Below are 25773 nucleotides of genomic sequence, written 5' to 3'. Positions count from 1 at the left end.
ATACTTGTAATAAATTTCCTGTGACCAGTATGCAAATTAGGAGTTCAAGTTCCTTTCCTGCTCGGCTGCTTGAAACTCATCATGGGACTTGTGAGAGGTGAATTTTCTTCACAAGTTCAAAGTTCCAATCAAAATCTTTTTGCCTTGAGGGCTGCACTGCAGTTTCAATTCTCTTTTCAAAAGGAAGTTTATCACGGAACACAGACAGCACGTCTGTTTTCTCTCCACTCCGACAGCTTTCTTTCTCCCTTCTCTAAATAGTAACACAGTTTTCTTACACTTCCAACAAGACCTTAAAGCTGCTGGGTCTTGTTCTCTCTCTCTCTCTCTCTCTCTCTCTCTCTCTCTCTCTCTCTCTTTAATCTTTGTGAGAACAGTCTTCTTTCAGGTCTTTTGTTTTAGAAGATGCAACAAAATCGAAAAAGTGTATCCATCAGTCCCTCTGTTCCTGTATACAAGGACAAGAATGGCTTGGAGTTTACAATGCTATTTCATGCTCAGAAAGTGAAGCTGTGTGCAAACAGGAAAAAGAAAGGGAGAAGGAAGAGAAAAGAAGAAGGCCTGTCATTAAAAGTGTTCTTTTTTTAAAAGCCTTTCATAATCAGTGCTCCCACATTGGGTCTCACCTCTTGTCAGAGACTAAATTGTACGTCTAGCCTTGTCATAATGAGTGATGGCCTGAGCTATTTACCACAACTAAATGGCATCTGAGAGGTAATCAGCATTTTTTCTCTGTCTTTTGTGTAAATCTTTAAGAATTCATGGATAAAGCAGATAGCAGAATCATACATTGGAAGAAGATATCCATGAAATTATGGCTGAAGTATGTTTTACAGCGCTGCTCTGCAGGAGACCTATACTCTAAGGTTACATCTACATTACACACCACTGCAGTGTATGGTATGTGTAGCTACACACCCCAGTGAAAACCCTGATGTGTCCATACTGCGGTATGTAGCTGCATGTGTCAGTGAAAGGCCCTGGCAGGGGGAGCCACTGGGGAAAAGCTTCATCAGCTCCCTGCAGCCAGAGCCTTTCACTGAGAGGAAAGCCTCTGGCAGGGGAGAGCTGGCAGAGCTTTTCCCTACTGCCGTCCCACTTCTAGAATCTTTCCCTGCTGGGGGAGTCTTTTCCTGGGGAGCGGAAAGCCTTCAGAGAGGGGAGACAGCAGGACACTGCACTGCTAAACATAGCAGTGTAGACAGGGAGGCACAACTTGGGTATATACCTGGGTATATACCCACACACATCAGGCATGTCTTTACTCACCTAAGCCATGCCTCACTGGCTACACGGCTATTTATACCCATGCTAGGGGTGCTCGAGGTGTAGGTACTCTACACACTGCCAAAAGAAGGGAGCAGTGTAGACACACCTCAAATTGTCCAATGTAATAAAAGTGCAACTCAGCCATTTACATAAAACTTTATAAAAATCAGCAAAAATGGAAGGCAAATAGACTGGTACAAACTGGATTGTTTAACTTAAAAGAGATGTGACAGGGAGTCTTCAAAGCTGCCGGTAAAGTCATGGGTTGATATAACAATGAGCTGAGAAGATTTTCATGCCTAGTTTTTTTTAACCTTTCCTCATAGGTCGGACTTGCTAAAGCTTTTATCATTTTTGTAGCTCTCCTCTGGACTCTCTCCAATTTGTCCACGTTCTTCCTAAAGTGTGGTGCGTGGAGGCCTCACCAAGAGCAAGTAGAGAAGGACAGTTTCTTCTAGTCTTACATACAACATTCTGGGTAACACACCCCAGAATTGGATTATTCTTTTTTGCAACTGCATTACATTATTGAATCATATTCTATTTGTGATCCAGTATAACCCTGAGATGCTTTTCAGCAGTGCTACTGCCTAGACAGTTATTCCCTATTTTGTAGCTGTGCATTTGATTTTCCTTCCTAAGTGTACTACTTTTCACTTGTCTTTATTGACTTTCATCTTGTTGATTTCAGACCAATTCTCAAATTTGTCAAGGTCATTTTGAATTCTAGTCCTGTCCTTCAAAGTGCTAACAACTCCTCCCAGGAGCTTTTTATGACCATACTCTCCACTCCATTAGCCAAGTCATTAATGAAAATATTGAATAGTACCGGACCCCGGACAGACCCCTGCGTGTGCCCACTAGATATGTCTTCCCGGTTTGACAGCGAATCATTCATAATTACTCTTTGAGTATGATCTTTCAACCAATTGTGCATCCCACCCTATAGTAATTTCATCTAGACCACATTTCCTTTGTTTGCTTATGATAATGTCACATGGGAAGTGTCAAAAGCCTCACTAAAATCAAGACAACATTCCCGAACCATGATTAACTCTTTAATGAACAAGGGTTCTGTAAACATCTTATCACTTGTTGGCCCTGAAACACCCCCTTATTTACACAAAAATGGGCTCCTTCTGGAAAGAGAATGAACATGTTTGGCCAAGCTTGATAAGGACTTACAGTCCACTAGATGGCATTTCTGTGTTTGTCTGTCTGTCTGTGTGTAGTGTGGTAACTTGTGAATGTCACATCCAAATTCTCATATTTCAGGGAATGTTCTAGGAACAAAATCAGTAAAGTCAGGAACACCTTCAGGAGCTTAAATACAGTCTGGAAATCATCAACATACAACACCAAAACCAAACTTAAGATTTATCAGAGCTGCGTACTTTCAACATCCAGAAAGTTGGGGAATGAGAAAATCTGACATGTCCAAACTGTCTTTATTCTATACAACCTCCCTCAGAAAAATCCTCCGTTATCTTTTGGCCCAGAACAATCTCAAACCAAGATCTATTGACACAGTGCAGCCAAGAGGCTCTGAGCACCATCATTGCCAGGAGGCATTGGAGATGGATCGGTCATGTGCTTTGGATGGAAACTGATTCCATTACCAGAGTAGCAATAAGATGGACACATGAAGGCAAGCAAAAATGAGGGTGCCCAAAACCAACATGGTGAAGAGCTGTGGAAGCCGAGCTGAAAAACCTGGGGCACAGCTGGGGAACCATTGAAAGACTTGCCAGAAACAGACAGGAGTGGAGGAGCTTTGTCACTGCCCTAAATACCAGAGGCATAATAGGAACCTGATGATGATGATCTAGGCATCAATGGTCAGAACAGTGTTGATTTGGGGAGAAAGCAGAAAACCAAAATGGGGGACAAATGGAGGCCCTGACAGCTCTTTAGCACAGCCACAGTCCCTCCAATTGTGGGTGGGAATGAGGGAAAGGGAGTAATGAAGGTTTACACAGAACCCCTGTCATAGAAGCGGGGGAAAAAGGGGATGCTACAATGGGTGGAGGGAGGAATGGGGGAGCACACAGAACCCTTGACGGGGGAATACATTGGAGGACCGTGGTATACAAGGGAGCATATTGGCACTCACAGATCCTGGCATGGGGGAGAATGGGGACCATGGTATGGGGAACAGAGGGCGGGGGGCACAGAGGACCACTGGTGGGGGAGATTGTAGGATCCTGGTATGAGGAGAATGGGGAATAGGAGTGCATACAGACCCTGCCTTTGGGGAAAATTGTGGACCCTGGTAGGGGGAGGAGAGAATGGGGCAATCACAATTCTTGGTGCGGGGAGATTGAGGGACCTTTCATTGGGAAAGATGGGAATAAGGGCACACACAGCCTCTGGCATGGGGGGGAATGGGGGACCCTGCTATGGAGAGGAGAATGGGCAAACACAACCCCTGCAGGAAGGAGAGACTTCTATGTGGGAAATACTGAGGGCCTGGGAGAAAGGGGGAATAGGAGCACACACAACCCCTGGCATGGAAGGGAGGTGAAATGAGAGATCCTGGTATGGGGTGGAAACATTTATTTATGTACTTAACTTTGAGCATGTGAGTCCATGAGCCATGGACATCAATGAGACCTCAAATGTTTAAAGGTAGGTTTGTGCTTCAGTGTTTACAGTGTATTAGGCTGAGGGAGCTGAAGCTCAGGTTTCAACCACAAGCTGTGAGAGGACATTATAATGTCCACTAGAGAAAGCTATGGTCCCAAAAGAAAATGTTACTTTGGGCTTCTTCTTCTCATGTCCCGGTCACAAACTAGATGTTTTTCCTGAACCTTGCACAAGCGATGGTTCTTTCCATCTCTGCAGCGAGGTCCTTTTTCATACAGGTCTCCCCAAAGAGTTGGCAAATGAGCAGATGATCCGTGGTCTGCACCTCACCGCACTCACATATAGTGGTGTCATTAGAATAGTCCCAGTTGATCATATTAGTCTTTGATCTTCCAGTTTGCATGCACAGGCGGTTCAGGCATCACCACATTGATCAGTCTGTATTGGCCCCACCGGGAAGGTCCTCCTTGGGTTCCAGATCCATTTCAGTCCAACTGCATGCAGTCTTTCTTTCCATAACCTCTTTCCTTGCCTTGCCAAAGGCACAACACTCATTATTAAACCGTTTCACGATTAAAGGCATTTGATTACTCCTATGTGACCCTATAATGCATGCCTGGGATCTTCCATTTGCCACAATCTTTTCCTTTGGCTTGCTATCTTCCTCCTAATATCATGTGATGCAATGGCAGCCAGTAAGTACAGGCTATCCTTTAAAAAGAAAAGGAGGACCTGTGGCACCTTAGAGACTAACAAATTTATTTGAGCATAAGTTTTCGTGAGCTACAGCTCACTTCATCAGATGCATGCAGTGGAAAATACAGTGGGGAGAATACACAGAGAACATGAAACAATGGGTGTTACCATACACACTGTAACGAGAGTGATCAGGTAAGGTGAGCTATTGCCAGCAGGAGAGAAAAAAAACCTTTTGTAGTGATAATCAAGGTGGGCCATTACCAGCAGTTGACAAGAACGTGTGAGGAACAGTAGGGGGGGAAATAAACATGAGGAAATAGTTTTACTTTGTGTAATGACACATCAACTCCCAGTCTTTATTCAAGCCTAATTTAATGGTGTCCAGTTTGCAAATTAATTCCAATTCAGCATCTCTCGTTGGAGTCTGTTTTTGAAGTTTTTTTATTGAAGAATTGCGACTTTTAAGTCTGTAATCACGTGACCAAAGAGATTGAAGTGTTCTCTGACTCGTTTTTGAATGTTATAATTCTTGACATCTGATTTGTGTCCATTTATTCTTTTGCGTAGAGACTGTCTGGTTTGGCCAATGTACATGGCAGAGGGGCATTGCTGGCACGTGATGGCATATATCACATTGGGAGATGTGCTCGTTCACCTGCCACGCCAGCCACGCCACCACACAGCACAGAGCACTGGGTCAGGCCGGGCTTTGCAGCTGCACTGCCTCAGGAGCTCGCAGCCCCTCCTGCCCCACCCAGAGCATTGCGCCAGCAGTGCAGTGAGCTGAGGCTGCGGGGGAGGGGGAACAGAAGGGGATGGGCCAGGGACTAGCCTCCCAGGCCAGGAACTCAGGGGCCAGGCAGGAGGGTCCCGCAGGCCAGATGTGACCCGCGGGCCATAGTTTGCCCACCTCTGGACTACATGCTCTCTACTCCCCTCTCCCCCATCTACACTGCTGATTGAGCAGTGTAGTGTCTTTCCTCTTCCCCTCCACCAGAGACTTTCCCCTCCTCAGGAAAAGATTCGCTCAGCAGGGAAAGACTCAGTCAGAGCCTTTCCCCACTGTTTTCTCTCTACCAGAGCTTTTCCTTGAGCCTTTCCCCGCTGCCTCTCCTCTGCCAGAGCCTTTCACTAACGTGTGGAGCTCCACACTACAGCGTGGATGCAGTCTGCTTTTCACAGCAACGTGTAACTACACATACACGACATGCCACCACCAGTGGTGTAAAGTGCAGACATAGCCTTGCAGTAGAGAGTTCCACTGGGCCAGAGGAGCAAAGATGGTAATCAGAGTCTTCATCTCAGAGCTTTAGATACCCTGGACCCAAACCATGAAATTCTTTGAAGATAAGGAGAGACCTTCACCAGATTCAAATTTTTATGGGAAGTCAGTATAGAGGGCAGAGGACAAGTTTATGTGCTTGTGGTAGCCCGTGTTGCTGAGATGTGCTGCAGCATTATTTCCTCATGCCCAGGTATACAGCATCCTGTAGTCCAGCTGAGAAGTGAGAAAGGTGTGAATAACAGAGGCCAGGTCATCATCCGGCAGGATGGGATGGAGGCTTCTAGCCGAAAGGAGATGGCAGAAAGTATCACTCATGGGTACTGTCATGTGAGAGCTCAGCATCAGCAAGGAATCCAAGAGTACTCCTAGACTATGGAACACACTGACCAAATGTGAGTGTGAACCTGTAATCACTGGAGACTGCACCATGGTTTCAAACTCTTCAAAATACTTTCTTCTACCCATTGAGCTATGCTGATTTATCACAGCAGTGGCTCTGGCTTTGAGTCAACATGAGCTGCTTTTTTTTTCTGGTCCAGCTTGTGGCTTGATGTCAAATCAATGTAAAACTCAGTCATTTCAGCAAGAAATTAGGTTTGGGTTTTAATTGAGTTTTGCCTTGAGCTTCTGCATTTGATCAAAGCTAGAGCTCCAAACTAAAATGAAGGATGGTACTGAATAAACCTGCCTTTAGACAAATAAAAATGTAAACAGAAACGGCTGTCATTTACACAGCTGCAAGAAACCCTTCATTAGATGTATGGGAGACAGCTGTATCTAACAGCTGTGGCCGTGAGCCAAGGAGTTCAGAGTGAGATGCAAAGTGAAGGGGTTTTTGGATCTGGGGTTTTGGTTGGTGCCCATCTCTGGTGTCAAGTGACTTGTTTTGTAACCCCACAAAAGGGAAGGCAGGAAGCCTGCTACCTACAAACAAATGTCTCGCCTGAAGCACCACTAATTACTGATCCCTTTTTAGTAGGTTTCCTGCTATTGTGTAGACATACCCTGACAGACCACAGTACCAAAAAACACAGTGTTATAAATGGTTAGGAAATGTTTTTTTTTTCCCACCGTTAAATATTCAGACAATTATCAACACATTTTTATTTGTCAGTATTTTCTTATGAAAATGTTAGTGTTTTCATGGAAAAACCGAAAACCTTTTTTAACTGAAAAATGTCAATTTTCAGTTACCAAAACTAGTTTTGGTTTTTAAGTTTGGTCAGAATGGGACTTTTTCCTGCAGACATTTCCATTTTGACAAAATGAAATCATAGAATCATAGGACTGGAAGGGACCTCCAGAGGTCATCTAGTCCAGTCCCTTGCACTCATGGCAGGACTAAGTATTATCTAGACCATTCCTGACAGGTGTTTGTCTAACCTAATAGCCATTTTCTATTCCCCCCCTCCCCCCAAAAAAAACCCACCTTTGACAGAGAATTTTTTGATCAGTTCTACATAGTGCATTCTAAGGCCCTAAAACCAAACCAAACCAAAAAGGTGTGGGGCGGGGGAGTGGAAGGGGGGCATTTTATTTGCCTTCTGGGTTTGGAGCCTTTAGAACTTACATTTTCAAGCTTTTATCTGCCACCATAAGAGCTAGAGAGACAAGCTTGTTTTTCTCATGAAGAGAAGTTGGTCCAATTAAAGATATTACCTCACCCACCTTGTCTCTCTAATATCTTGGGATCGACATAGCTTCAACTATACTGCATACCATAAGAACTCGTAGCTTATGTAAGTATCTGGGAACATTAGCTTCCATTAAAAATAAGCGACTCCAGGAGTTGGAGCTTTTCGAAGAAAATACCAACTATCATGAGAGTTGGCAGCAAAGATTGCTAGTTACCTGCACCAGCTATTTCTATCAGATTAACGTTAGACCCTTTCATAGTACCCAGGAGGCCTGTGGTACCAGTAAGAATGATAGTCTTGACAAACAATTTTATTGATCTGGGGAAAAAGGGAGTCACTATTTCCTTGGCTGCCACAGGAGACCAACATGTAATTCAGATGATCAGAGGCACGGTTACATCATTTAAGATCCATGTCTCTATCTAGCTGGCAAGATCAATTTGTTTCTGCAAATAGATTTCTCTCTACTACAATGGGGCAATCAGTCTGAATTCCCAAAGGTTCCATCCTTCCTACTATCCCTTCATTCTGACACGATTCCAACTGGGGATGTTATTAAGCATTATAAAGTTAACCTTCTTGCCTGTGCTGGAAATGGCATTCAATTTTTATCTATCTTTTAAGTCCTTTGAAGCTAAAGTCTTTGTTGTAGTCAGATTGTCTACCTGATATTGAGCCCCTGGCTGAGTGGCAACCTTTATTACTTCTGAGTGTTGATAAATGGAAGGCTGAATGTTGTTTAAAACAGCTTGAGAATATTCACTTGTGGATGTTAAAGCTGTCAGATTGCTATCTTCATTGCAGTTCAAGCTTGCATCCCCCCTCTCCTCCAGAGAAGTGAGTTCAGTGTTGATAGCCATCTCTTCATCCTATTGCTGCTTGTCAGTGTCTATCCTTAAATGTGGCTGCAGCAGACACCAGCCTGTGCATTCATTAAGGTGGCAGTATCCTTGAATCACCTTCTTGTCTCCTCCAACTGTTATAACACCAGGGTGACCAGATGATTTGTTCCTTTACAGGAACGTTAGGCACAGCCCTGAGAGGGAGCAGTGTGTAGACTGCAACATCCCAAGCGGCCTTGCACCTCCAGGGCACCCCTGAGGCATGTTTCCTCCCCTGCTCCATCTTTCATCTGAGGGAAGAGTTACTAACTGCTGGCCTACATTAGCAACAAACTGTGATATCCCCCACACTAGCTCATCTGCAGTGTCCTGTGAGTGTGTGGAAGGGGGCAAGTATCCACCTTTTCCCATCTCACCCTGCTCACTCCCCACCCACTTGTTCTGGGGTGGGTAGTACGCAGACATGTAGCACCTGTTTACTTCTTCATGCCCATATCCAAGATCCAGGTATTCCATGAAAGAGCATAAATAGGGTTCTGTCTCCCTCTTACTCTATTGCATGGCTGTGCAGTCCATGTCACCAACTAGCCTTATTCCTCAGAGAAATCTTGAATGGAAAGTTCCCCCTGTAGTTTCAACCTCACATTGAAACATATTTGACTTCAACTCTTCTTGTGTTAAAGAGGCACTGAGAAACTCTATCCTTCCATATATCCCTCCCTCTGTTATGAACAACTTGGAACATTACAACTGAATTTGAAAAAATCTCCGTTATTTGGTCACCTCACCATTTGTTCCTTCTTCACTCCGGAGCTATCTACAATGGATCATAAACTTCATGCTTAAAACTATTCATTTAGCATTGCAGCCTCACAAGCAATGTGGGATAAGGGAACTATGCCAAAAATAATAGGTGAAGTCCTTGTTTTGAAGACCTTACAGTCTATACAAGTCAATGCAGTACAGAAGGAAACGTAGTGTTTGTTTCTTTTAGCTGCAATGTTTTGTTGAACAACTGCATTTTAGGACTTTTTTGAAAAATAGAAGAAAACAACTTACCATTCATTAAATCCTGTCCCATTGCCTTTGTCCAATGATAAGGTTTAATTAAGAGAAGAACTGCATACAAAATTATTCATTTTTATACATCTGTTTCTTATAGGCTGATACCTATCTCTTTTTTTTTCTCTTGTAAAGACCATACATAGAGTAATTTTTGAAGAAATGCAGCAAAAGATGTATATAAATAAGGGGGAAGAATGAGTAGTTATTTAAACATCAGGGGTCCAATATTCAGCTTGTAGGAGTTGGCATAGCTCCACTGAAGTCAATAGAGCTTTGGCAATTTATATCAGCTGAGGATTTTGGTCCTATCTGTAGCCTCTTAACTACCATATTGTATAGACATTCAGAGATTAGAGTGATGAAAAGCAAGACGTCCTCTCCTCTAGGAGTAATGGATGTTCCAAAGGAGACCAGAAGATCAAAACCACCCCCACCTCTTTCCTGAGGTTATAGTTCTCGCTAGAGAGTCTGCCGAGATCCATCCAGCTCCTGGGTGATGGAGAGTCCCACAGAACAAAAGACAAGCCCCTTCAGCACTCAATACAGAGCTCACTGCTTTAAATCCAGGGCTTTCCACTAGTCTTTTACCTCCCTAGGGTCTTTTGGCATCCTGCCTCTAGACATCCTCCTACTCCTTTCCATGCTTCCTTCCACACAAACCCCACAGAGACCCAGCTGCCACTGCTTTTCTCCTCAGACTTCTCCCTGTGTTGATGGAAGGCTGCTTCTTTGACCATGGCAGCCACGTCATCATTCCTTGCTGTCCCACACTTCAAATTAGAAGGCAGCTGTGGATTACTCTCTCCAGAACCCCTCATTCTGGTCTGAAACTTGGTACTGGAATGTTCTGTACCCTGTGTGCCCTTAAAGGACCGACACAACCTGTGTATGGTCTCCAAAGCACTGCCTATATGCTGAGATATACTCAATGGGGAGGAAATGGGAAGGTTGTTTTTCTTTTAATATGTGGAAAGAAATCTAGTCGCATATGTACTATACTTGTTTCTATGCGGTGCTCGCTCTAACCTTTTTCTCTCTTGGCAACACGCATATCTAAACATAACAAGAAAAATGGAGAGCATATGGAAAGGAAGCAATGCCTTTAATTGAGCACTTGCATATGGATGCAAAAATTAATTAAAATCATGGTAATGCTGCACTAAAAATCCTTGCTACATGTTAAATCATTGTGATCGTTACAGAGGAAGGTTAAGGTAGGATATTCTTTGGAATGCTTCTGTATAGGAGCCTTGATTCAATCTTCTGTTTTCTATCAGAGACAATGTTCTTGGAACCCATTAGACACCTGTCTCATTGTAGTAGTAAGCTTTTTTATATTTCCTTTATTCACACTTCTTGGTGGCAAACTCAATGGCCTAGATTGTGTCCTGTCAGCATATCCCTGCATTGGGGTGGAAGGGGCGGGGGATCTCTGGAGGAATAGGAAAAGGCAGTCCCTGCCCCCAAAGTATCTATCTATCTATCTATCTATCTATCTATCTCATTTTATGTGGTCCTCAATTTCCCTCTGAGCTGGGAGGGTAGTTTCATTAATCCTTTAGATAAATTAGATAAACTATCTATATATTGCATTCTAATCCTGTGTGTGTATATATATACACAGAGAGAGAGAGAGAATGAGAGAAAATCATAGAAATGTAGGACTGGAAGGGATCTTGATAGTCACCTAGTTCAGTCCCCTGCTCTGAGGCAGGACTAAGTATTATCTAGACCATTCCTGACAGGCTTATGTTTAACCTGTCCTTAAAAACCTCCAGTGATGGAGATTTCACAACCGCCCTAGGTAATTTGTTCCAGCGCTTAACTACCCTGACAGTTAGGAAGCTTTTCTTAATGGCTAACCTAAACGTTCCTTGCTGCAATTTAAGCCCATTACTTCTGATCCTGTGCTCAGTGGTTATGGAGAACAATTTATCGCCCTCCCCTTTATGACAATCTTTTACGTACTTCGAGACTGTTGTAATGTCCCTGCTCAGTCTTCTCTTCTCCAGACTAAACAAATCTAATATTTTCAATTTTTCCTAATAGATCATGTTTTCTAGACCTTTAATTATTTTTGTTGCTCTCCTCTGGACTTTCTCCAATTTGTCCACATCTTTTGCCACAGTGTGGTGCCCAGAACCAGACACAATACTCCAGTTAAGGCCATATCAGTGCTGAGTAGAGTAGAATAATTGCTTCTCATCTCTTGCTTATAATACTCCTATTAATACATCCCAGAATGATGTTTGCTTTTTTTGCAACGATATTATGTTGTTGACTCATGTAGTGTGTGATCTACTATAATCCCCACACCCTTTTCTGCAGTACTCCTTCATAGGCAGTTATTTCTCATTTTGTGTTTGTGCAATTGACTATTCCTTCCTGAGTGTAGTATTTTGCATTTGTCCTTATTCGGTTTCATCCTATTTATTTCAGACCATTTCTCCAATTTTTCAAGATAATTTTGAGTTATAATCCCGTCCTCCAAAGCACTTGCAACCCCTTCCAATTTATACTGTTCTCAAACTTTATAAGTATATTGTCCATGCCATTATCCAAATCATATTGAATAGAACCAGACCCAGGACAATTCCCTGCAGGACCCCGACTTGATATGCTACTCCAGCTTGACTCTGAACGATTGATAACTCCTCTCTGAATATGTTTTTTTTCCAACCAGTTGTACATCTGCCCTATAGTAAGTTCAACTAGGCTGTATTTCCTTGCACGCACAAACACACATACACACACTTGTAAAATTCACAACCAAAATTTCCCCAAAACAGGAGCCAAAACTTAGGCTCCTAAATGGTTATTTTTATGCTTTAATAAGTGGCCTGATTTTCAGTAGTGCTGAAGCACCACCAAAGGCAGTAGTAGCTGCTGGGTGCTCAGCACTTTTTAAAATGAGGCCATTTCTTTAGCAAAATATACAGGGATCTAGGTGTCTGTCATCACGGATATTTTGTTTTATCCCACATGGCTGCTGTCTCTGTTTCTCAATGTAGGTGGTCCTCAATTTCCCTCTGAGCTGGGAAGGTAGTTTCATTAATCCTTTAGATAAGTTAGACAAAAAAGCAAACTGGCTTCACCAAACCATTCTTCAGCCAGTTTCCAGTCCCTCTGAAGGCCAGAGCCCTTTGTTGACGATCTTAATAAACTTCCACCTTGATGTAGAGAAGTGAAGAAGGGATGCTATCCCAGACAGGGACCCCCAAACAAGAAGCAAGTGCCTACTCCAGGCCTCAAGCCCATACTATTTCACTTGTCCCAGACCATTTCCTTAGCCTGCTTTCTAGCACAAATCCAGACCTTCTCCTCACAGTTCAGAGCTCACCCTTCTGGGTCCAGGAACTCATACACAGTCTTTACCAGATGAAAAACTTACCCTATCCTGGCATCCTTACTTTCCTCTCCCTAGGCTTCCTCCCTAGCCTTTTCCCAGGCTTGTTCCCCAGGACTGATCTTTGCACATCCTACCTACCCCCTCCTCATTGGAAAGCCCCACTAGCAAACCTGGTCTCTTATCTCATTGAGGAGAAGGAAGCTCTTTTTATTTCTTTGCTCCCTTTCCCAGCATGCATTGTTGCCTGGACTACAGTTTCCATCCCCACGCCCCACCCTGGGAACTACAACTCCCAGAATTTCTTAATTCTAGGATGAACTGAGATGAAGACTTGTTTTAATGATCAGAATACACAGACAGGCAGCAGACTCATGGCTCCTGATTGGCTCCCCAGCCTGTATAAACCCAAGATTCCAGAAAGTGTCCAGGCAAGCGTGTGACTCTTCTGTAGCTGCTGTGACCATTTCTGCTCCCTGGTCCTGAACTCCTGGCTTCAACCTTGGCTTGACTTGGACTTTATCTCCTGACCCGGACCTTGAAACCTGACTCACACTCTGAGCTTTTGTATCGACCCTGGCATGGAGGTTGACTACGAACTCTCCCGCTACTCCTAGCCTCAGGTTTGCCCCTGATTTGACACTTGGTCCGGACAGCCCTTGTTCAGATCCTGACCGAGAGTCTCAGAGGTTATGTCTACACAGCCAATGGAAGTAAGCAAGCCAGCCCAGGTTGACAGACTAGCTTGTGCTGTGCTCTAAAAATTGCTGTGTAGACAACACTTGGAAGTTACGGCCTGGGCTAGATTTTGGGCTCTGAAGCCCTATAGTTTTCAGTCTCTGTGACTCATTCAAGCACTTGCCCTCTTTGCTAAGACTGACAGTATGAATTGGGGGAGGTTATCATATTGTGATATGGATATATCCACTGGGATCTGGAGTCAGCTCACCAAACCCATTCGCAATGGCTACCAAACAGCAGCTGCATGGCAAGAACTTGGATTGTGTGAGAGGAGGTGTGGGGAAGGAGCTGCAGTTGTTCTAACTTTATTTTTTTTCTCCTCCAAGAAGAATGTGGTTGTCCACACAGGGCAGATGCCAACTTGGAAACTCAGCAGCTTGTTGCTTCATCTTCAGGGCTTCAAGGCTGCCAGGTTTAAAAGAACAGGCAGGCATCCAAAGTCTGGCTAAGCACACATCATCACAGAAAGATGAGATGCTTCCTGGCTCCATTCAAGCATTCCACAACTTTCATTTACCCTTTGAAAGAAAAAAGCTACACTACCCATTTTGTAAACAGATTAATGGAGACTCCCAGCATGCTGAAGGGAGATTTAAATGCCTCTCACATGTAAGTGAGACCAGGTGGGTGAGGAAATATTTGTTTGTATTGGACCAAACTCTGATGGTGGAAGAGACAAGCTCTCGAGCTACATGGAGCTCTTCTTCATGTCTGTAAGGCAACCAGTGTGTCACAGTTAAATATAAGCTGGAACCTGTCTCACCTGTAAGCACTTTTTCTAAAGAAAGGGAGGCTGGTCCCAGAGGCTGCTCTAGCTATAGGCAGACTCGCCAACGGCCTAGGGTGGCATATTTCTGAGGGCGGCTGATTGGTGGTTGCATCAATGAGTGTTGAGGCTGGTGGGGCTGCCTGGTGGGAGGGGGCCGTCCCTAGATGGGACTCTGAGGAACGGAAAGCATCCCATAGCTCAGAGCTGCTCCTGGCATCACCACAACTGCTGCTGGGCCTTCAGCCACAAGCTCTGTGATCTGCCCACCTCCATGTCAGCATCGAGCCTTCAATTCCCACTCTGCACCCATCCCCCATGGGTCCTGCTGCACCTGTGTCCATGGTGTCCAGGCTCTGGAGGCACTGCCAGCACATGGACTATGAGCCTGAGAGCAAGTAGCTCATCCAGAAAAGTGAGTACCAGGGATGCAGGTGTCTCTGGAGGCCAAGTGGAAGGTGCATGCAGGGTTGGGGGTCCACACTGCCTATTAACCAGGGCCCTATGAGCTGGGAGCTGCTCCCTGCTGGTTTCTGGGTCCTCTTGTGGTTGAGCTGAGAGGCTCCAGGGGAAGAAGCCACCACTGTCCAGCGGTTCTGACCTGGAGTTCGCTCCAGTCTTGAGCTCTGAGCAGCTAGTACCCACTAGTCCAGAAAGGGCCACTGAGATGAACAGCCTTGGCTGGGGGTATCACTCACCCAGGGAGCAGGTCTGGGCTGCTTGCAGGGCCTAAGGCAGAGGCTGGGGTTCTTTCACCCTGGCCCAGCACAGCTCAGCCTACTTGGGTATCGAACTGTTCCCATTCCACAGGGGTTTATCACCAGGGTCTAGCAGCCTCTGCAGCACCAGGCCTGGGTCTGCCCCATCAGCCTCTGACCTGGCTGCACACGGTTCAGGAGTGGCAACATCAGGGGAGGCAGTAGGGATCTGTGGCAACTTCTAAGGTGGCAGGACTGGGATGGTATACTTCACCTGGTGGCAGATTGTCTTGACTGGCCTCTGGGTTGTCTTGTGGTTAAGGCACTTGGCTGAAACTCAGAAGACCTACATTTGAGCCCCACTCCACTGCCATGAGGAAAACTGTTTAGGCCCAGATCCTCAAAGTATTTACAAACCTAACATCCATTGATTTCAGTATAGATTACATGCCTAAATGCCTCTGAGGATCTGGGTGTTCATCTCTCTGTCCTTCAGCTCCCCATCTGTAAACAAGGATGCTCCCTTTGTCTATCTATTTAGATTGATTTGATCTATTTAGATTATAATTTGAGTGGGAGCTAGCACTATGGGACCCCAGTCGTGACTGTTACCTCTAGATGCTACCATATCGCTAATAAGAAATTAAATAGGTCAGCTATTCACTGCTGCTTTCTCTGTCACTTCAACAATGCCTAGTTTGACCTCTATGTTATGCACAATAGCATCTCAAGAGGATTAAAAAAATTGCCTTCCAGTTACACTTCACTGGGGACAGATTTTCAAATTGCCCTGGAGTGCTGATGAGAATCAGGCCCTTCCATCCGGTATAACAGTATGTGGATGTCGTACCTAAGAGAAAAATCAATTCACTCAGCTGTCTTCTCTTCTTCCCCTTCTTCCCACTTGATGCTGCAGCTTCTTGTGCTCCCTTCAGTCTAAATCCATCTTTTTCTCTCTCTTTTTTTTTTAAATTTGGTATTTCACCAATCTCCAGGGTGGATTCTCTCTAGCTAAATAATGCACCAGGCAATGCATCATTAAGCTTTATGTACTTTCCTGGTTGGTAAATCTACCAAAGAAACATATGTGTTGATTTATCAGCAACAGATATTTTGATGACAGCAAAGACTTCCTCCATGGTGGGCCTCCTTCATGGGATATTTTTGCTGCAAAGGAGAGGACCGTGAAGAAGATTCTCACTCGGTGTTGCCAAGCACTACACCATTATAGTTTCTAACTACAAGAAATAGGTAGAGATTATTATGACACAGGAAAAAATTGCTTAGAGCTGTGAATGCCTTCTTGTAGGTCTCTGTAATTTGTCTAAGAAGCCTGTCTCGGTCTGTGACAGTAAAGCTGGATGAGTGCTTCTGTCATGACACGTGCTGTCTTTCCCATTGTCACATAACACGAGGATCTTGTGACAGCCCTTCTAGATTGTTGTGATGATTCAGCCTGGCCGAGCCTCCATCATAGTAATTGGAAATGAAGGATTCCGTTGCCGTAGACCACCATAACAAACCACCACCTCTCACAAGCCCCATCATTTCTCACGACTGTTTATCTCCAAACCATTGAGAAAGTTTCAAAATCCCATCTACAGTTGCTCTATGCTACAGGACTTCAAATGCCAAAGGTTTGCACCACGTCAGCGCTGGGACCAATAATCCCTTGGTATGTCACAGCTGGCCTGTGTTTTAGTAATTGCAAAATAAAGAAGTTATGTGAAGATAAAATATAGTCCATCAAAGTGTGTGCTCTTGAGATGCAAATCAGCCTACAGAGGAAACAGCTGAGAAGTACAATCCCTTGCAGGGCCTACACTGAGACGATCTGTGAAATCCCTAGTGGGTGAAGGCAAATCTTATTTAAAATTAATTTCTGACTTCAACAAAATGCTTGAAGAAAGCATTGCATTTCATAAGGTGTTGGTGCTGCATTTCTTCCGATACCTCCGCAGATCTGATACCCCTTTTATTTTTCCTTGTCCAACCATCCATCCTGTTCTAACACTAATTTGCATTTGCTTCTTTTACTGACCCTGTCAATTTGCTCTCATTCTTGCTTTCCACTGTTCTGCTCAAACTATTTATAGTCAGGTCCTTGGCTCAGTTTCTGTCCATGCCTTATTTGCAAATTAGTTACCATCTCAGAGAAGTTATTCAGCCCATTCCTTTCTTTTTCTGAGCGTCTTATATCTCTATTAGAATTCATCCTCCCACCTCTCCGTTGCCTTGTTTTTCTTCAGCGGTATGGATCAAGGAGAGCTGGGTTTTTTTATATATATATATTTGTACTTCACAGCCCCAAAAACTCAGAATTATTGTTACCCAGTTCTGAAATTTTTCACTCGCTAACAAAGATCTTCTTATGTGGTACCAATGCTGTATGCACAAAGTACTTCAAATGGGGTCTAACTTAAGGCCAAAGATAGAATGTGGCCTTTGGCCAGGGGCAAACCTCAAAAGGTTGAGTGAAGATAACATCTTTAATTTATATTAGAGCCACCAAATTTGCCTCCAGGACTGGGTTTGGAATCTGAACTGCCGTACATTCATTTCTGGGAGTTTACTTAAGGCCCACAGTTTATATAGGGCTAGATCCTCAGTTGGTGCCAATAGGCATAGTTAAACTTCAAAGGGCCTATACTGATTTATACCAGTTGAGCAAAGCTTAAGCTTACATAAATATTATCCACATCCGTTGAGACCATAAATTGAGTGAGAAATCCCATGACAGCAGCTTGACACACAAGATCACCAGGACTTCCTGCACAGAACCAGGTTGGAAATTCTCCTGACATTAGCTGTAATTTCAACACTTCTGCTTACTGCTGGTTCCAGGAAGCAGAGAAGCATGCTGCAGTGAACATTGAGGGGTGGGGTAACAGGGGGCTTGGAGAGCCAGGGAGCCTAGTGGTTGGAATGCTCAATTTCCAGCCCCCTGCTTGGTCGGGGTGCCTCAGCCTTTAAGGCTTGGGGGCAAGGGAGGACCCAGGCCTCCCACTCCACTGGCTTCCAGCCCATGAACTTGTGTAAGTCAACCCCTGAGTATCATAGAATCATAGAATATCAGGGTTGGAAGGGACCTCAGGAGGTCATCTAATCCAACCTCCTGCTCAAAGCAGGACCAATCCCCAACTAAATCATCCCAGCCAGGGCTTTGTCAAGCCTGACCTTAAAAACTTCTAAGGAAGAAGATTCCACCACCTCCCTAGGTAATGCATTCCAGCGTTTCACCACCCTCCTAGTGAAAAAGTTTTTCCTAATATCCAACCTAAACCTCCCCCACTGCAACTTGAGACCATTACTCCTTGTTCTGTCATCTGCTACCACTGAGAACAGTCTAGACGCATTCTCTTTGGAACCCCCTTTCAGGTAGTTGAAAGCAGTTGTCAAAGCCCCCCTCATTCTTCTCTTCCGCAGACTAAACAATCCCAGTTCCCTTAACCTCTCCTCATAAGTCATGTGTTCCAGTCCCCTAATCATTTTTGTTGCCCTTCGCTGGATGTTTTCCAGTTTTTTCACATCCTTCTTGTAGTGTGGGGACCAAAACTGGACACAGTTCTCCAGATGAGGCCTCACCAATGTCAAATAGAGGGGAACGATCACGTCCCTCGATCTGCTGGCAATGCCCCTACTTATACATTCCAAAATGCCATTGGCCTTCTTGGCAACAAGGGCACACTGTTGACTCATATCCAGCTTCTCATCCACTGTAACCCCTAGGTCCTTGTCTGCAGAACTGCGGCCGAGCCATTCGGTCCCTAGTCTGTAGCGGTGCATGGGATTCTTCCGTCCTAAGTGCAGGACTCTGCACTTATCCTTGTTGAACCTCATCAGATATCTTTTGGCCCAATCCTCTAATTTGTCTAGGGCCCTCTGTATCCTATCCCTACCCTCCAGCGTATCTACCTCTCCTCCCAGTTTAGTGTCATCTGCAAACTTGCTGAGGGTGCAATCCACACCATCCTCCAGATCATTTATGAAGATATTGAACAAAACCAGCCCGAGCACCAACCCTTGGGGCACTCCACTTGATACCGGCTGCCAACTAGACATGGAGCCATTGATCACTACACGTTGAGCCCGACAATCTATCCACCTTATAGTCCATTCATCCAGCCCATACTTCTTTAACTTGCTGGCAAGTATACTGTGGGAGACCATGTTAAAAGCTTTGCTAAAGTCAAGGAACAATGCGTCCACTGCTTTCCCCTCTTCCACAGAGCCAGTTATCTCATCATAGAAGGCAATTAGATTAGTCAGGCATGACTTGCCCTTGGTGAATCCATGCTGACTGTTCCTGATCACTTTCCTCTCCTCTAAGTGCTTCAGAATTGATTCCTTGAGGACCTGCTCCATGATTTTTCCAGGGACTGAGGTGAGGCTGACTGGCCTGTAGTTCCCCAGATCCTCCTTCTTCCCTTTTTTAAAGATGGGCACTACATTAGCCTTTTTCCAGTTGTCCGGGACTTCCCCTGATCGCCATGAGTTTTCAAAGATAATGGCCAATGGCTCTGCAATCACATCCGCCAACTCCTTTAGTACTCTCGGATGCAGCGCATCTGGCCCCATGGACTTGTGCTCGTCCAGCTTTTCTAACTAGTCCCGAATCACTTCTTTCTCCACAGAGGGCTGGTCACCTCCTCCCCATGCTGTGCTGCCCAGTGCAGTAGTCTGGGAGCTGACCTTGTTCGTGAAGACAGAGGCAAAAAAAGCATTGAGTACATTAGCTTTTTCCACATCCTCTGTCACTAGGTTGCCTCCCTCATTCAGTAAGGGGCCCTCACTTTCCTTGACTTTCTTCTTGTTGCTAACATACCTGAAGAAACCCTTCTTGTTACTCTTAACATCTCTTGCTAGCTGCAACTCCAGGTGTTCCTTTGGCCTTCCTGATTTCACTCCTGCATGCCCGAGCAATATTTTTATACTCTTCCCTGATCATTTGTCCAGTCTTCCACTTCTTGTAAGCTTCTTTTTTGTGTTTAAGATCAGCAAGGATTTCACTGTGAAGCCAAGCTGGTCGCCTGCCATATTTACTATTCTTTCTACACATCAGGATGGTTTGTCCCTGTAACCTCACTAAGGATTCTTTAAAATACAGCCAGCTCTCCTGGACTCCTTTCCCCCTCATGTTATTCTCCCAGGGGATCCTGCCCATCAGTTCCCTGAGGGAGTCAAAGTCTGCTTTTCTGAAGTCCAGGGTCTGTATTCTGCTGCTCTCCTTTCTTCCCTGTATCAGGATTCTGAACTCGACCATCAGGGGGATGGGGGGACCTCCCATCAGGGAGTCTATAGTCACTGCCCTGGGCTACTTCTTACATCTGTCCCTTATGTTTGGGTCTGGCCCCTATAGTCCAAATTGCAGTGGTACTTTGTCTCTAAGCATGCCCCCTCATGGACCCTGGGTGTAGTCCAGTTGAGGACCCAGGTTCCTCTGGGTGAGGCAGCCATGTGTTTGGTAGGGTCAGAACCCCACAAGGTCTCCACACTTTGGTCACCTGGTTCTGTCTTAGGTCAGGTGCTCCTATGCCTCTTCTTCTGGCCAGGGAGATGGTGCTTGTTTCCTAGTGGCTGCCTGGGCTGGAAGGCTAGTGATCCTTCCCCTCAGGTAAGGAGGCAGCTGGCTTCTGTCTCTTCACAAATCAGCCCCAGATTGAGCTAGGTTCTTTCCTTTTCTCTCTCCTCCAGGCCTGGTATTGGCTGCAGATAAAACAGGGTGGGTCCAAAGGCTCTCTTTACCCCCTTCCGTGATGGTGGGAAATTTTTCTGCTTCATCACAAGTGGTGGCAAGAAAGAGAAGTTATCCAAAAATGTTGATCCTCACAAAAGCATCTTGGTTTAGTGTGAGCTTCTGGTGAATCTTTGGATACATTTATATTGTCTCTCTGCTTGTTTCTTTGCACCTGAAATAACCATTATTACTCCTTGCTGCAATCGAACAAATTCTGTTCCGATGGCATCATCAGATGTGCAGGAGAGGTTATGGAGAGGACACTCACCAGCATGATACTAAGCAACAGTTCCTTTAGCGGCTCTCAGGAAATTCATACCGACAAGCCTTCTGCACCACCCTCGAAAGCTTATATCATACTCCAAATATCCACATCATCTAACAGTCAGCACAGACTGACCGGTGAAGACTTGACCCAGGGAAGTCAATAGGCTTTGGAACAGGCCCCAAAAGGACAAAACTCACGTCACTTTAGTACAGTATTTTTCAGCACTCTGTGCGTAATCAGCATCTCTTCTGAACATTTTCTTTTAACTGAGTTCTGTGTCTGCTTTTCAGGACATTGGTTACTCCTATTACACTAGTTCTACCTATATGCTGCTGTCTGACTTTATACATTAATCTGTTGTGCAGTAAAGTATCAAATGCTTTTCTGAAATCCAGATCAATGACACCCAATGTTTTCACCTTCAAAGGGTTCAACAAAATCAATTCAGTTTTATTGGAAATGTACTTTCAAACACTCTGCAGCCACCTAGGCCTGAATCTTAATGAAACAGACAGACTGTATCAAGGCTGCTGCATGAGTAGTAATAATCCTTTGCACTTATATAATAATAATTCTATTTATTAAACAAGATACAGCTGAAACACCCTGAATATAAATCAAAAATATACGCTCAGATTCTGAAGCACCATTGCACCTAAAAATACAGCAGAGGCTCTAACATGTTTTGAAAGGAGTGCCGAAGATGAGTTCCCAGGTTTAGTCCTGTTGTAAGGCAACCCCACCCAGGAGAGCCCTCCTGCTGCAGGGTGACATGCCTGCCTCAATTTCCCTCCTTCAGAGTCCCCAGAAGTGGTCCACAGAGTCTTTCTGAGGGCAAACAGCCTTTGTGAGGTTCACTTATTATAAAAGTCCCATGCACATAAATTATAGCACAGTTCCACTACTCTACTCCAGAAATCCCTCAGCGTAGTCCAAGACATTACATGCAACATACTGCCCCGCCATACCTCACCATGCTACAGCTCTCCAGTGCTGTCATGGCTTCTCACTATGCCCCAGCTCTCCAGCACTGCCTTGGCATCCCTCACTATGCCTCAGTTCTCCAGCACTGTCCTGGCATCTCTCACTACGCCCCAGCTCTCCCACGCTATCCTGGCATCCCTCATCACGTCCTGGCTGTCCAATGCCGCCCTCTCCTGTCTTTTTACCAGGCCAGCCACCTTAGCCCTGCCAACTAGAGTTCCACCCCATTCTTCCCAGCAGGAACCTCCACAGCCCTTCTGCTGGGAGCATCCTTGCCCAGGATGAACCCTTCACTCCCCCATGCCCTCTCACAGTTTCTCTGGATGCAGCTCTTCGGACCTGGAGATGTAAGCTCCTCCACTGCTCCCCTCCCCTCAGCTCTCTCTGGTCCTTGGCTCTGGCTCTCTGGCTTGGAGCCCTCTGCTGCTGCTCCTCCTGCCTTCAGCCTTCTCCCAGGTCCCAAACACAGTCTCCTAGCCAATTCCTCCCTCCTCCCCTGCAGGCCCTGCAGAGAGCCTTCTGGATTCCATATCCTTTGTACCGCCTGAGCAGCACACAGGAACTGATTTCAGCAGGAGAATCCCTCCCTTTCTATGGCCTCATTGCCTCCATTCTCTGTACTACTGAACCTTGAGTCCAGTTAGGGTGACCAGATGTCCCGATTTTATAGGAACAGTCCCGGTATTTGGGGCTTTTTCTTATATAGGCTCCTATTACCCCCCCCGCCCCCCACCGTCTGTCTCGATTTTTCACACTTGCTGTCTGGTCACCCTAACTCCAGTACGACACCCTTCCTGGTTAATCCATGTATACAATACACTGAGCTAAGAAAGGTTTCAGAGTAACAGCCGTGTTAGTCTGTATTCGCAAAAAGAAAAGGAGTACTTATGGCACCTTAGAGACTAACCAATGTATTTGAGCATAAGCTTTCGTGAGCTAGAGCTGTAGCTCACGAAAGCTTATGCTCAAATAAATTGGTTAGTCTCTAAGGTGCCACAAGTACTCCTTTTCTTTGAGCTAAGAAAAAAGTTCTGTAAAAGAGACATAAATACATTTAGCCTCATTTGCTATATTTAGTGCATTCCAGTCTGTAGGCCTGATTCTCACTTACCTTAAGGGTATGTCACCACAGCAACTAGACACCAGCAGCTGGCCTGTGCCAGCCGACTCAGGCTCGTGGCAGGGCTGCTTCACTGCTGTGTAGGCATCTGGGTTCAGGCTGGAGCCTGGGCTGTAGGACCCTGTGAGGTGGGAGGGTCCCAGAGTCTGGGCTCCTGCCCAAGTCTGGAGGGCTACATAACGGTGAAACAGCCCAGCATCCCTAGCCCCATGAACCTGTGTCAGCTGGCATGGGCCAGCTGTGGATGTCTAGTTGCTGTCTAGACATACCCTAAGAGCCCTCTAACAGTGTAAATCAGGTGTAAAGTGGGTGGAAATGAATATCCTATATCAGGTGCCAAAAAATGCCCCATCACTACCTCTCTAGCCTTTCAACTTATTTTAAAATAATATTTTCTCCAGTCATTTTGTAGTCCAATGGGTCCTTTTAATGAGCTGGCCTGTAACACACACTTTTCATTAGTTTGCTTTCTGAATGAATATCCAATCTTGAGCCTAATGACTTTGCACCATTACCACTTCCTGACTAATCTCATTATCTGTATAGGTCAATATCTCCTTCTTTTGCATTTGGATGTCTTCTCTCCAGATAGCAAATACCGTTGAGTATTAATGCCTTGTATTTTTTTTTAAGTTCACATTTGCCATTAATATATTATTTCCCCTCTACTGGCATGTTTCCAGTTCACTTTTCTTTCCAGCTCTTCTTTCAGTGGCACGGGTAGCATAGGGAGGTTGGTCTGGATTGTCAGAGCTTCACTCAAGTCAGTGGGGTTATGTTGATTTACACCAGCTGAGGATCTGGACCAGGTACTACACCAGCACAGGGGGGAGGTGAAGGGAGATTGCCAAAGGCACAAATAGGAGCTGGATGCTTGCCTGCCCTTTCTAAATCTCTCCCTTTCATTTCAAATATACTTCCCTTTTTATTAGTACCATAAACCCCATAGTTACGGGGAATACAATTCTCAGATCTCCACAGCGAAGTTTGACTCTGATATTTTGCTCTTTTTTACACACATGGAACAATTTTGTCTCCATCTGTTATATACAGCCAAGTAGGGTGAAAACCATCCTGTATTTTCTTGTCTTCATTTTTGAGTGCTCAGGGTCTCAATTCAGTACAGCTGAGCACCCACATCTTCAATGAGAGCTGTGGGTGCTTGGTGTCTATGAAAATCTGGACCGGTGTATCTCAAAAGTTGGGAACCCACAAAGTGGGGTACCTAGAATGACCGGATATTTAAAAAAAAAAATAGGGGCCAGATTCTCGGCTGGTGTAAATCCATCAAACAGAATTTACTCATATGGAACTGCACCTACTTATGCCAGCTGAGGATTGGACCTGAGGACTTTGATCGCTTCCATAATCATTTCTGATAAAAAAAAAATCTTCTACATATTGGAACATCAGACAACTTCCTGTTTCCCATTTGTTCCTTTGAGCAACAGATGAAGGAAAGAGAGAAAAGAAGTTTGTTTCTGGCAGTTTTGATAGGTGAGTTAGAAACAGAGCAGAAATGTTTGGATTGACATATTGAAAGGCAAGGTATCAGGAGTCTTTACAAAAAATATTTATCATCTCCAAACGAAGGTGATAGTGCTCTCAGAGATCCAGGCTCATAGTAATAACTGGACATTTTAATTTGCTGCAGATCAGATGTAATACTGTATTCAAGCATGAGGAGATAAAGGTGGGGAGAGCTTAACACAATTGTGGAGAGCCAGCTTTTCCATTACTATGTGTTGCCAATACCTAGAGGTGAATAATATTTGATCAGGGATATGCTAAGGGAGGTGACTTGAGGTTACACTTTCAAATGTCAGTTGTTGGAGGGATTTTGGCTGTGAACACAGGTAAATTAAGCTTTAAAAGGCCAAATATAAATACCATTAGTAGTGCATTAAGTGATATAGACTGGTAATACTTATTACAAAGAAATAGTGCAGATTAAAGTGAGAGAAAGATTAAAGAGGTGGGAGTGGTAGCTCAGAGGGAGTGTACGCCATTAAGCGGAACTAAGCATAAAACTCCCAAACTCCTTTAAGTTGAATGCAAGCAAAAGCAGAGCTCTAAAAAATTACAGGGAGGAAACAATCTGCAGCATTGTTAGAGTTTTATGAGAAGAAGCAGGGGACATTGAAAGTGCAATGTGTCAAGAGGGCATTGAAAGTGCAAATGGGGATAATGAAGCACTGCGATCAAGGAATATTAAGATAAACAATACAAGGTTCTTTAAATATATCGGAGGACTGAGAAATAAGAGGGAGCCATTGGGAACTTGAGAAGGGAAAACAAGGTAAGGCATTCTTAGGAGCTGAAAATGAATTGACAGAAGTACAGCATCACTGTTTGTAAAGGAGACTACTATCAATATATCTGTGGGTGTGATGTATTTGTGGGTACTAATGAGGACAAATTGAACGGATGAAATTACTGAAAGAGTAGATAACAAAAGAGGGAAACACATAATGCTCTGGGGAGTGATGGGTTATATCCCCAGGTGACACAGGAGACTGAGGACTGATTTTCAGAGGTGCTGACCACCCCGACTCCAGTTTAAATCATTGGGAGCTCTGGGTGTGCCACATCTCTGAAAAACAGGCCCATAGGAAGTTATAAACTTCACAGATGCAAAGAGAGTTACTGAGGACAGGGCTACAAGACTCTGAAGGGAGGACCAAAGGGGTTTTATCTAATTGGTGGGAAATGATCTGTCAAAACTTCACA

Source organism: Chelonia mydas, chromosome 4 (assembly GCF_015237465.2).
Source record: "Chelonia mydas isolate rCheMyd1 chromosome 4, rCheMyd1.pri.v2, whole genome shotgun sequence".
NCBI lineage: Eukaryota > Metazoa > Chordata > Testudines > Cheloniidae > Chelonia > Chelonia mydas.
Note: the sequence above shows the minus strand (reverse complement) of the source record.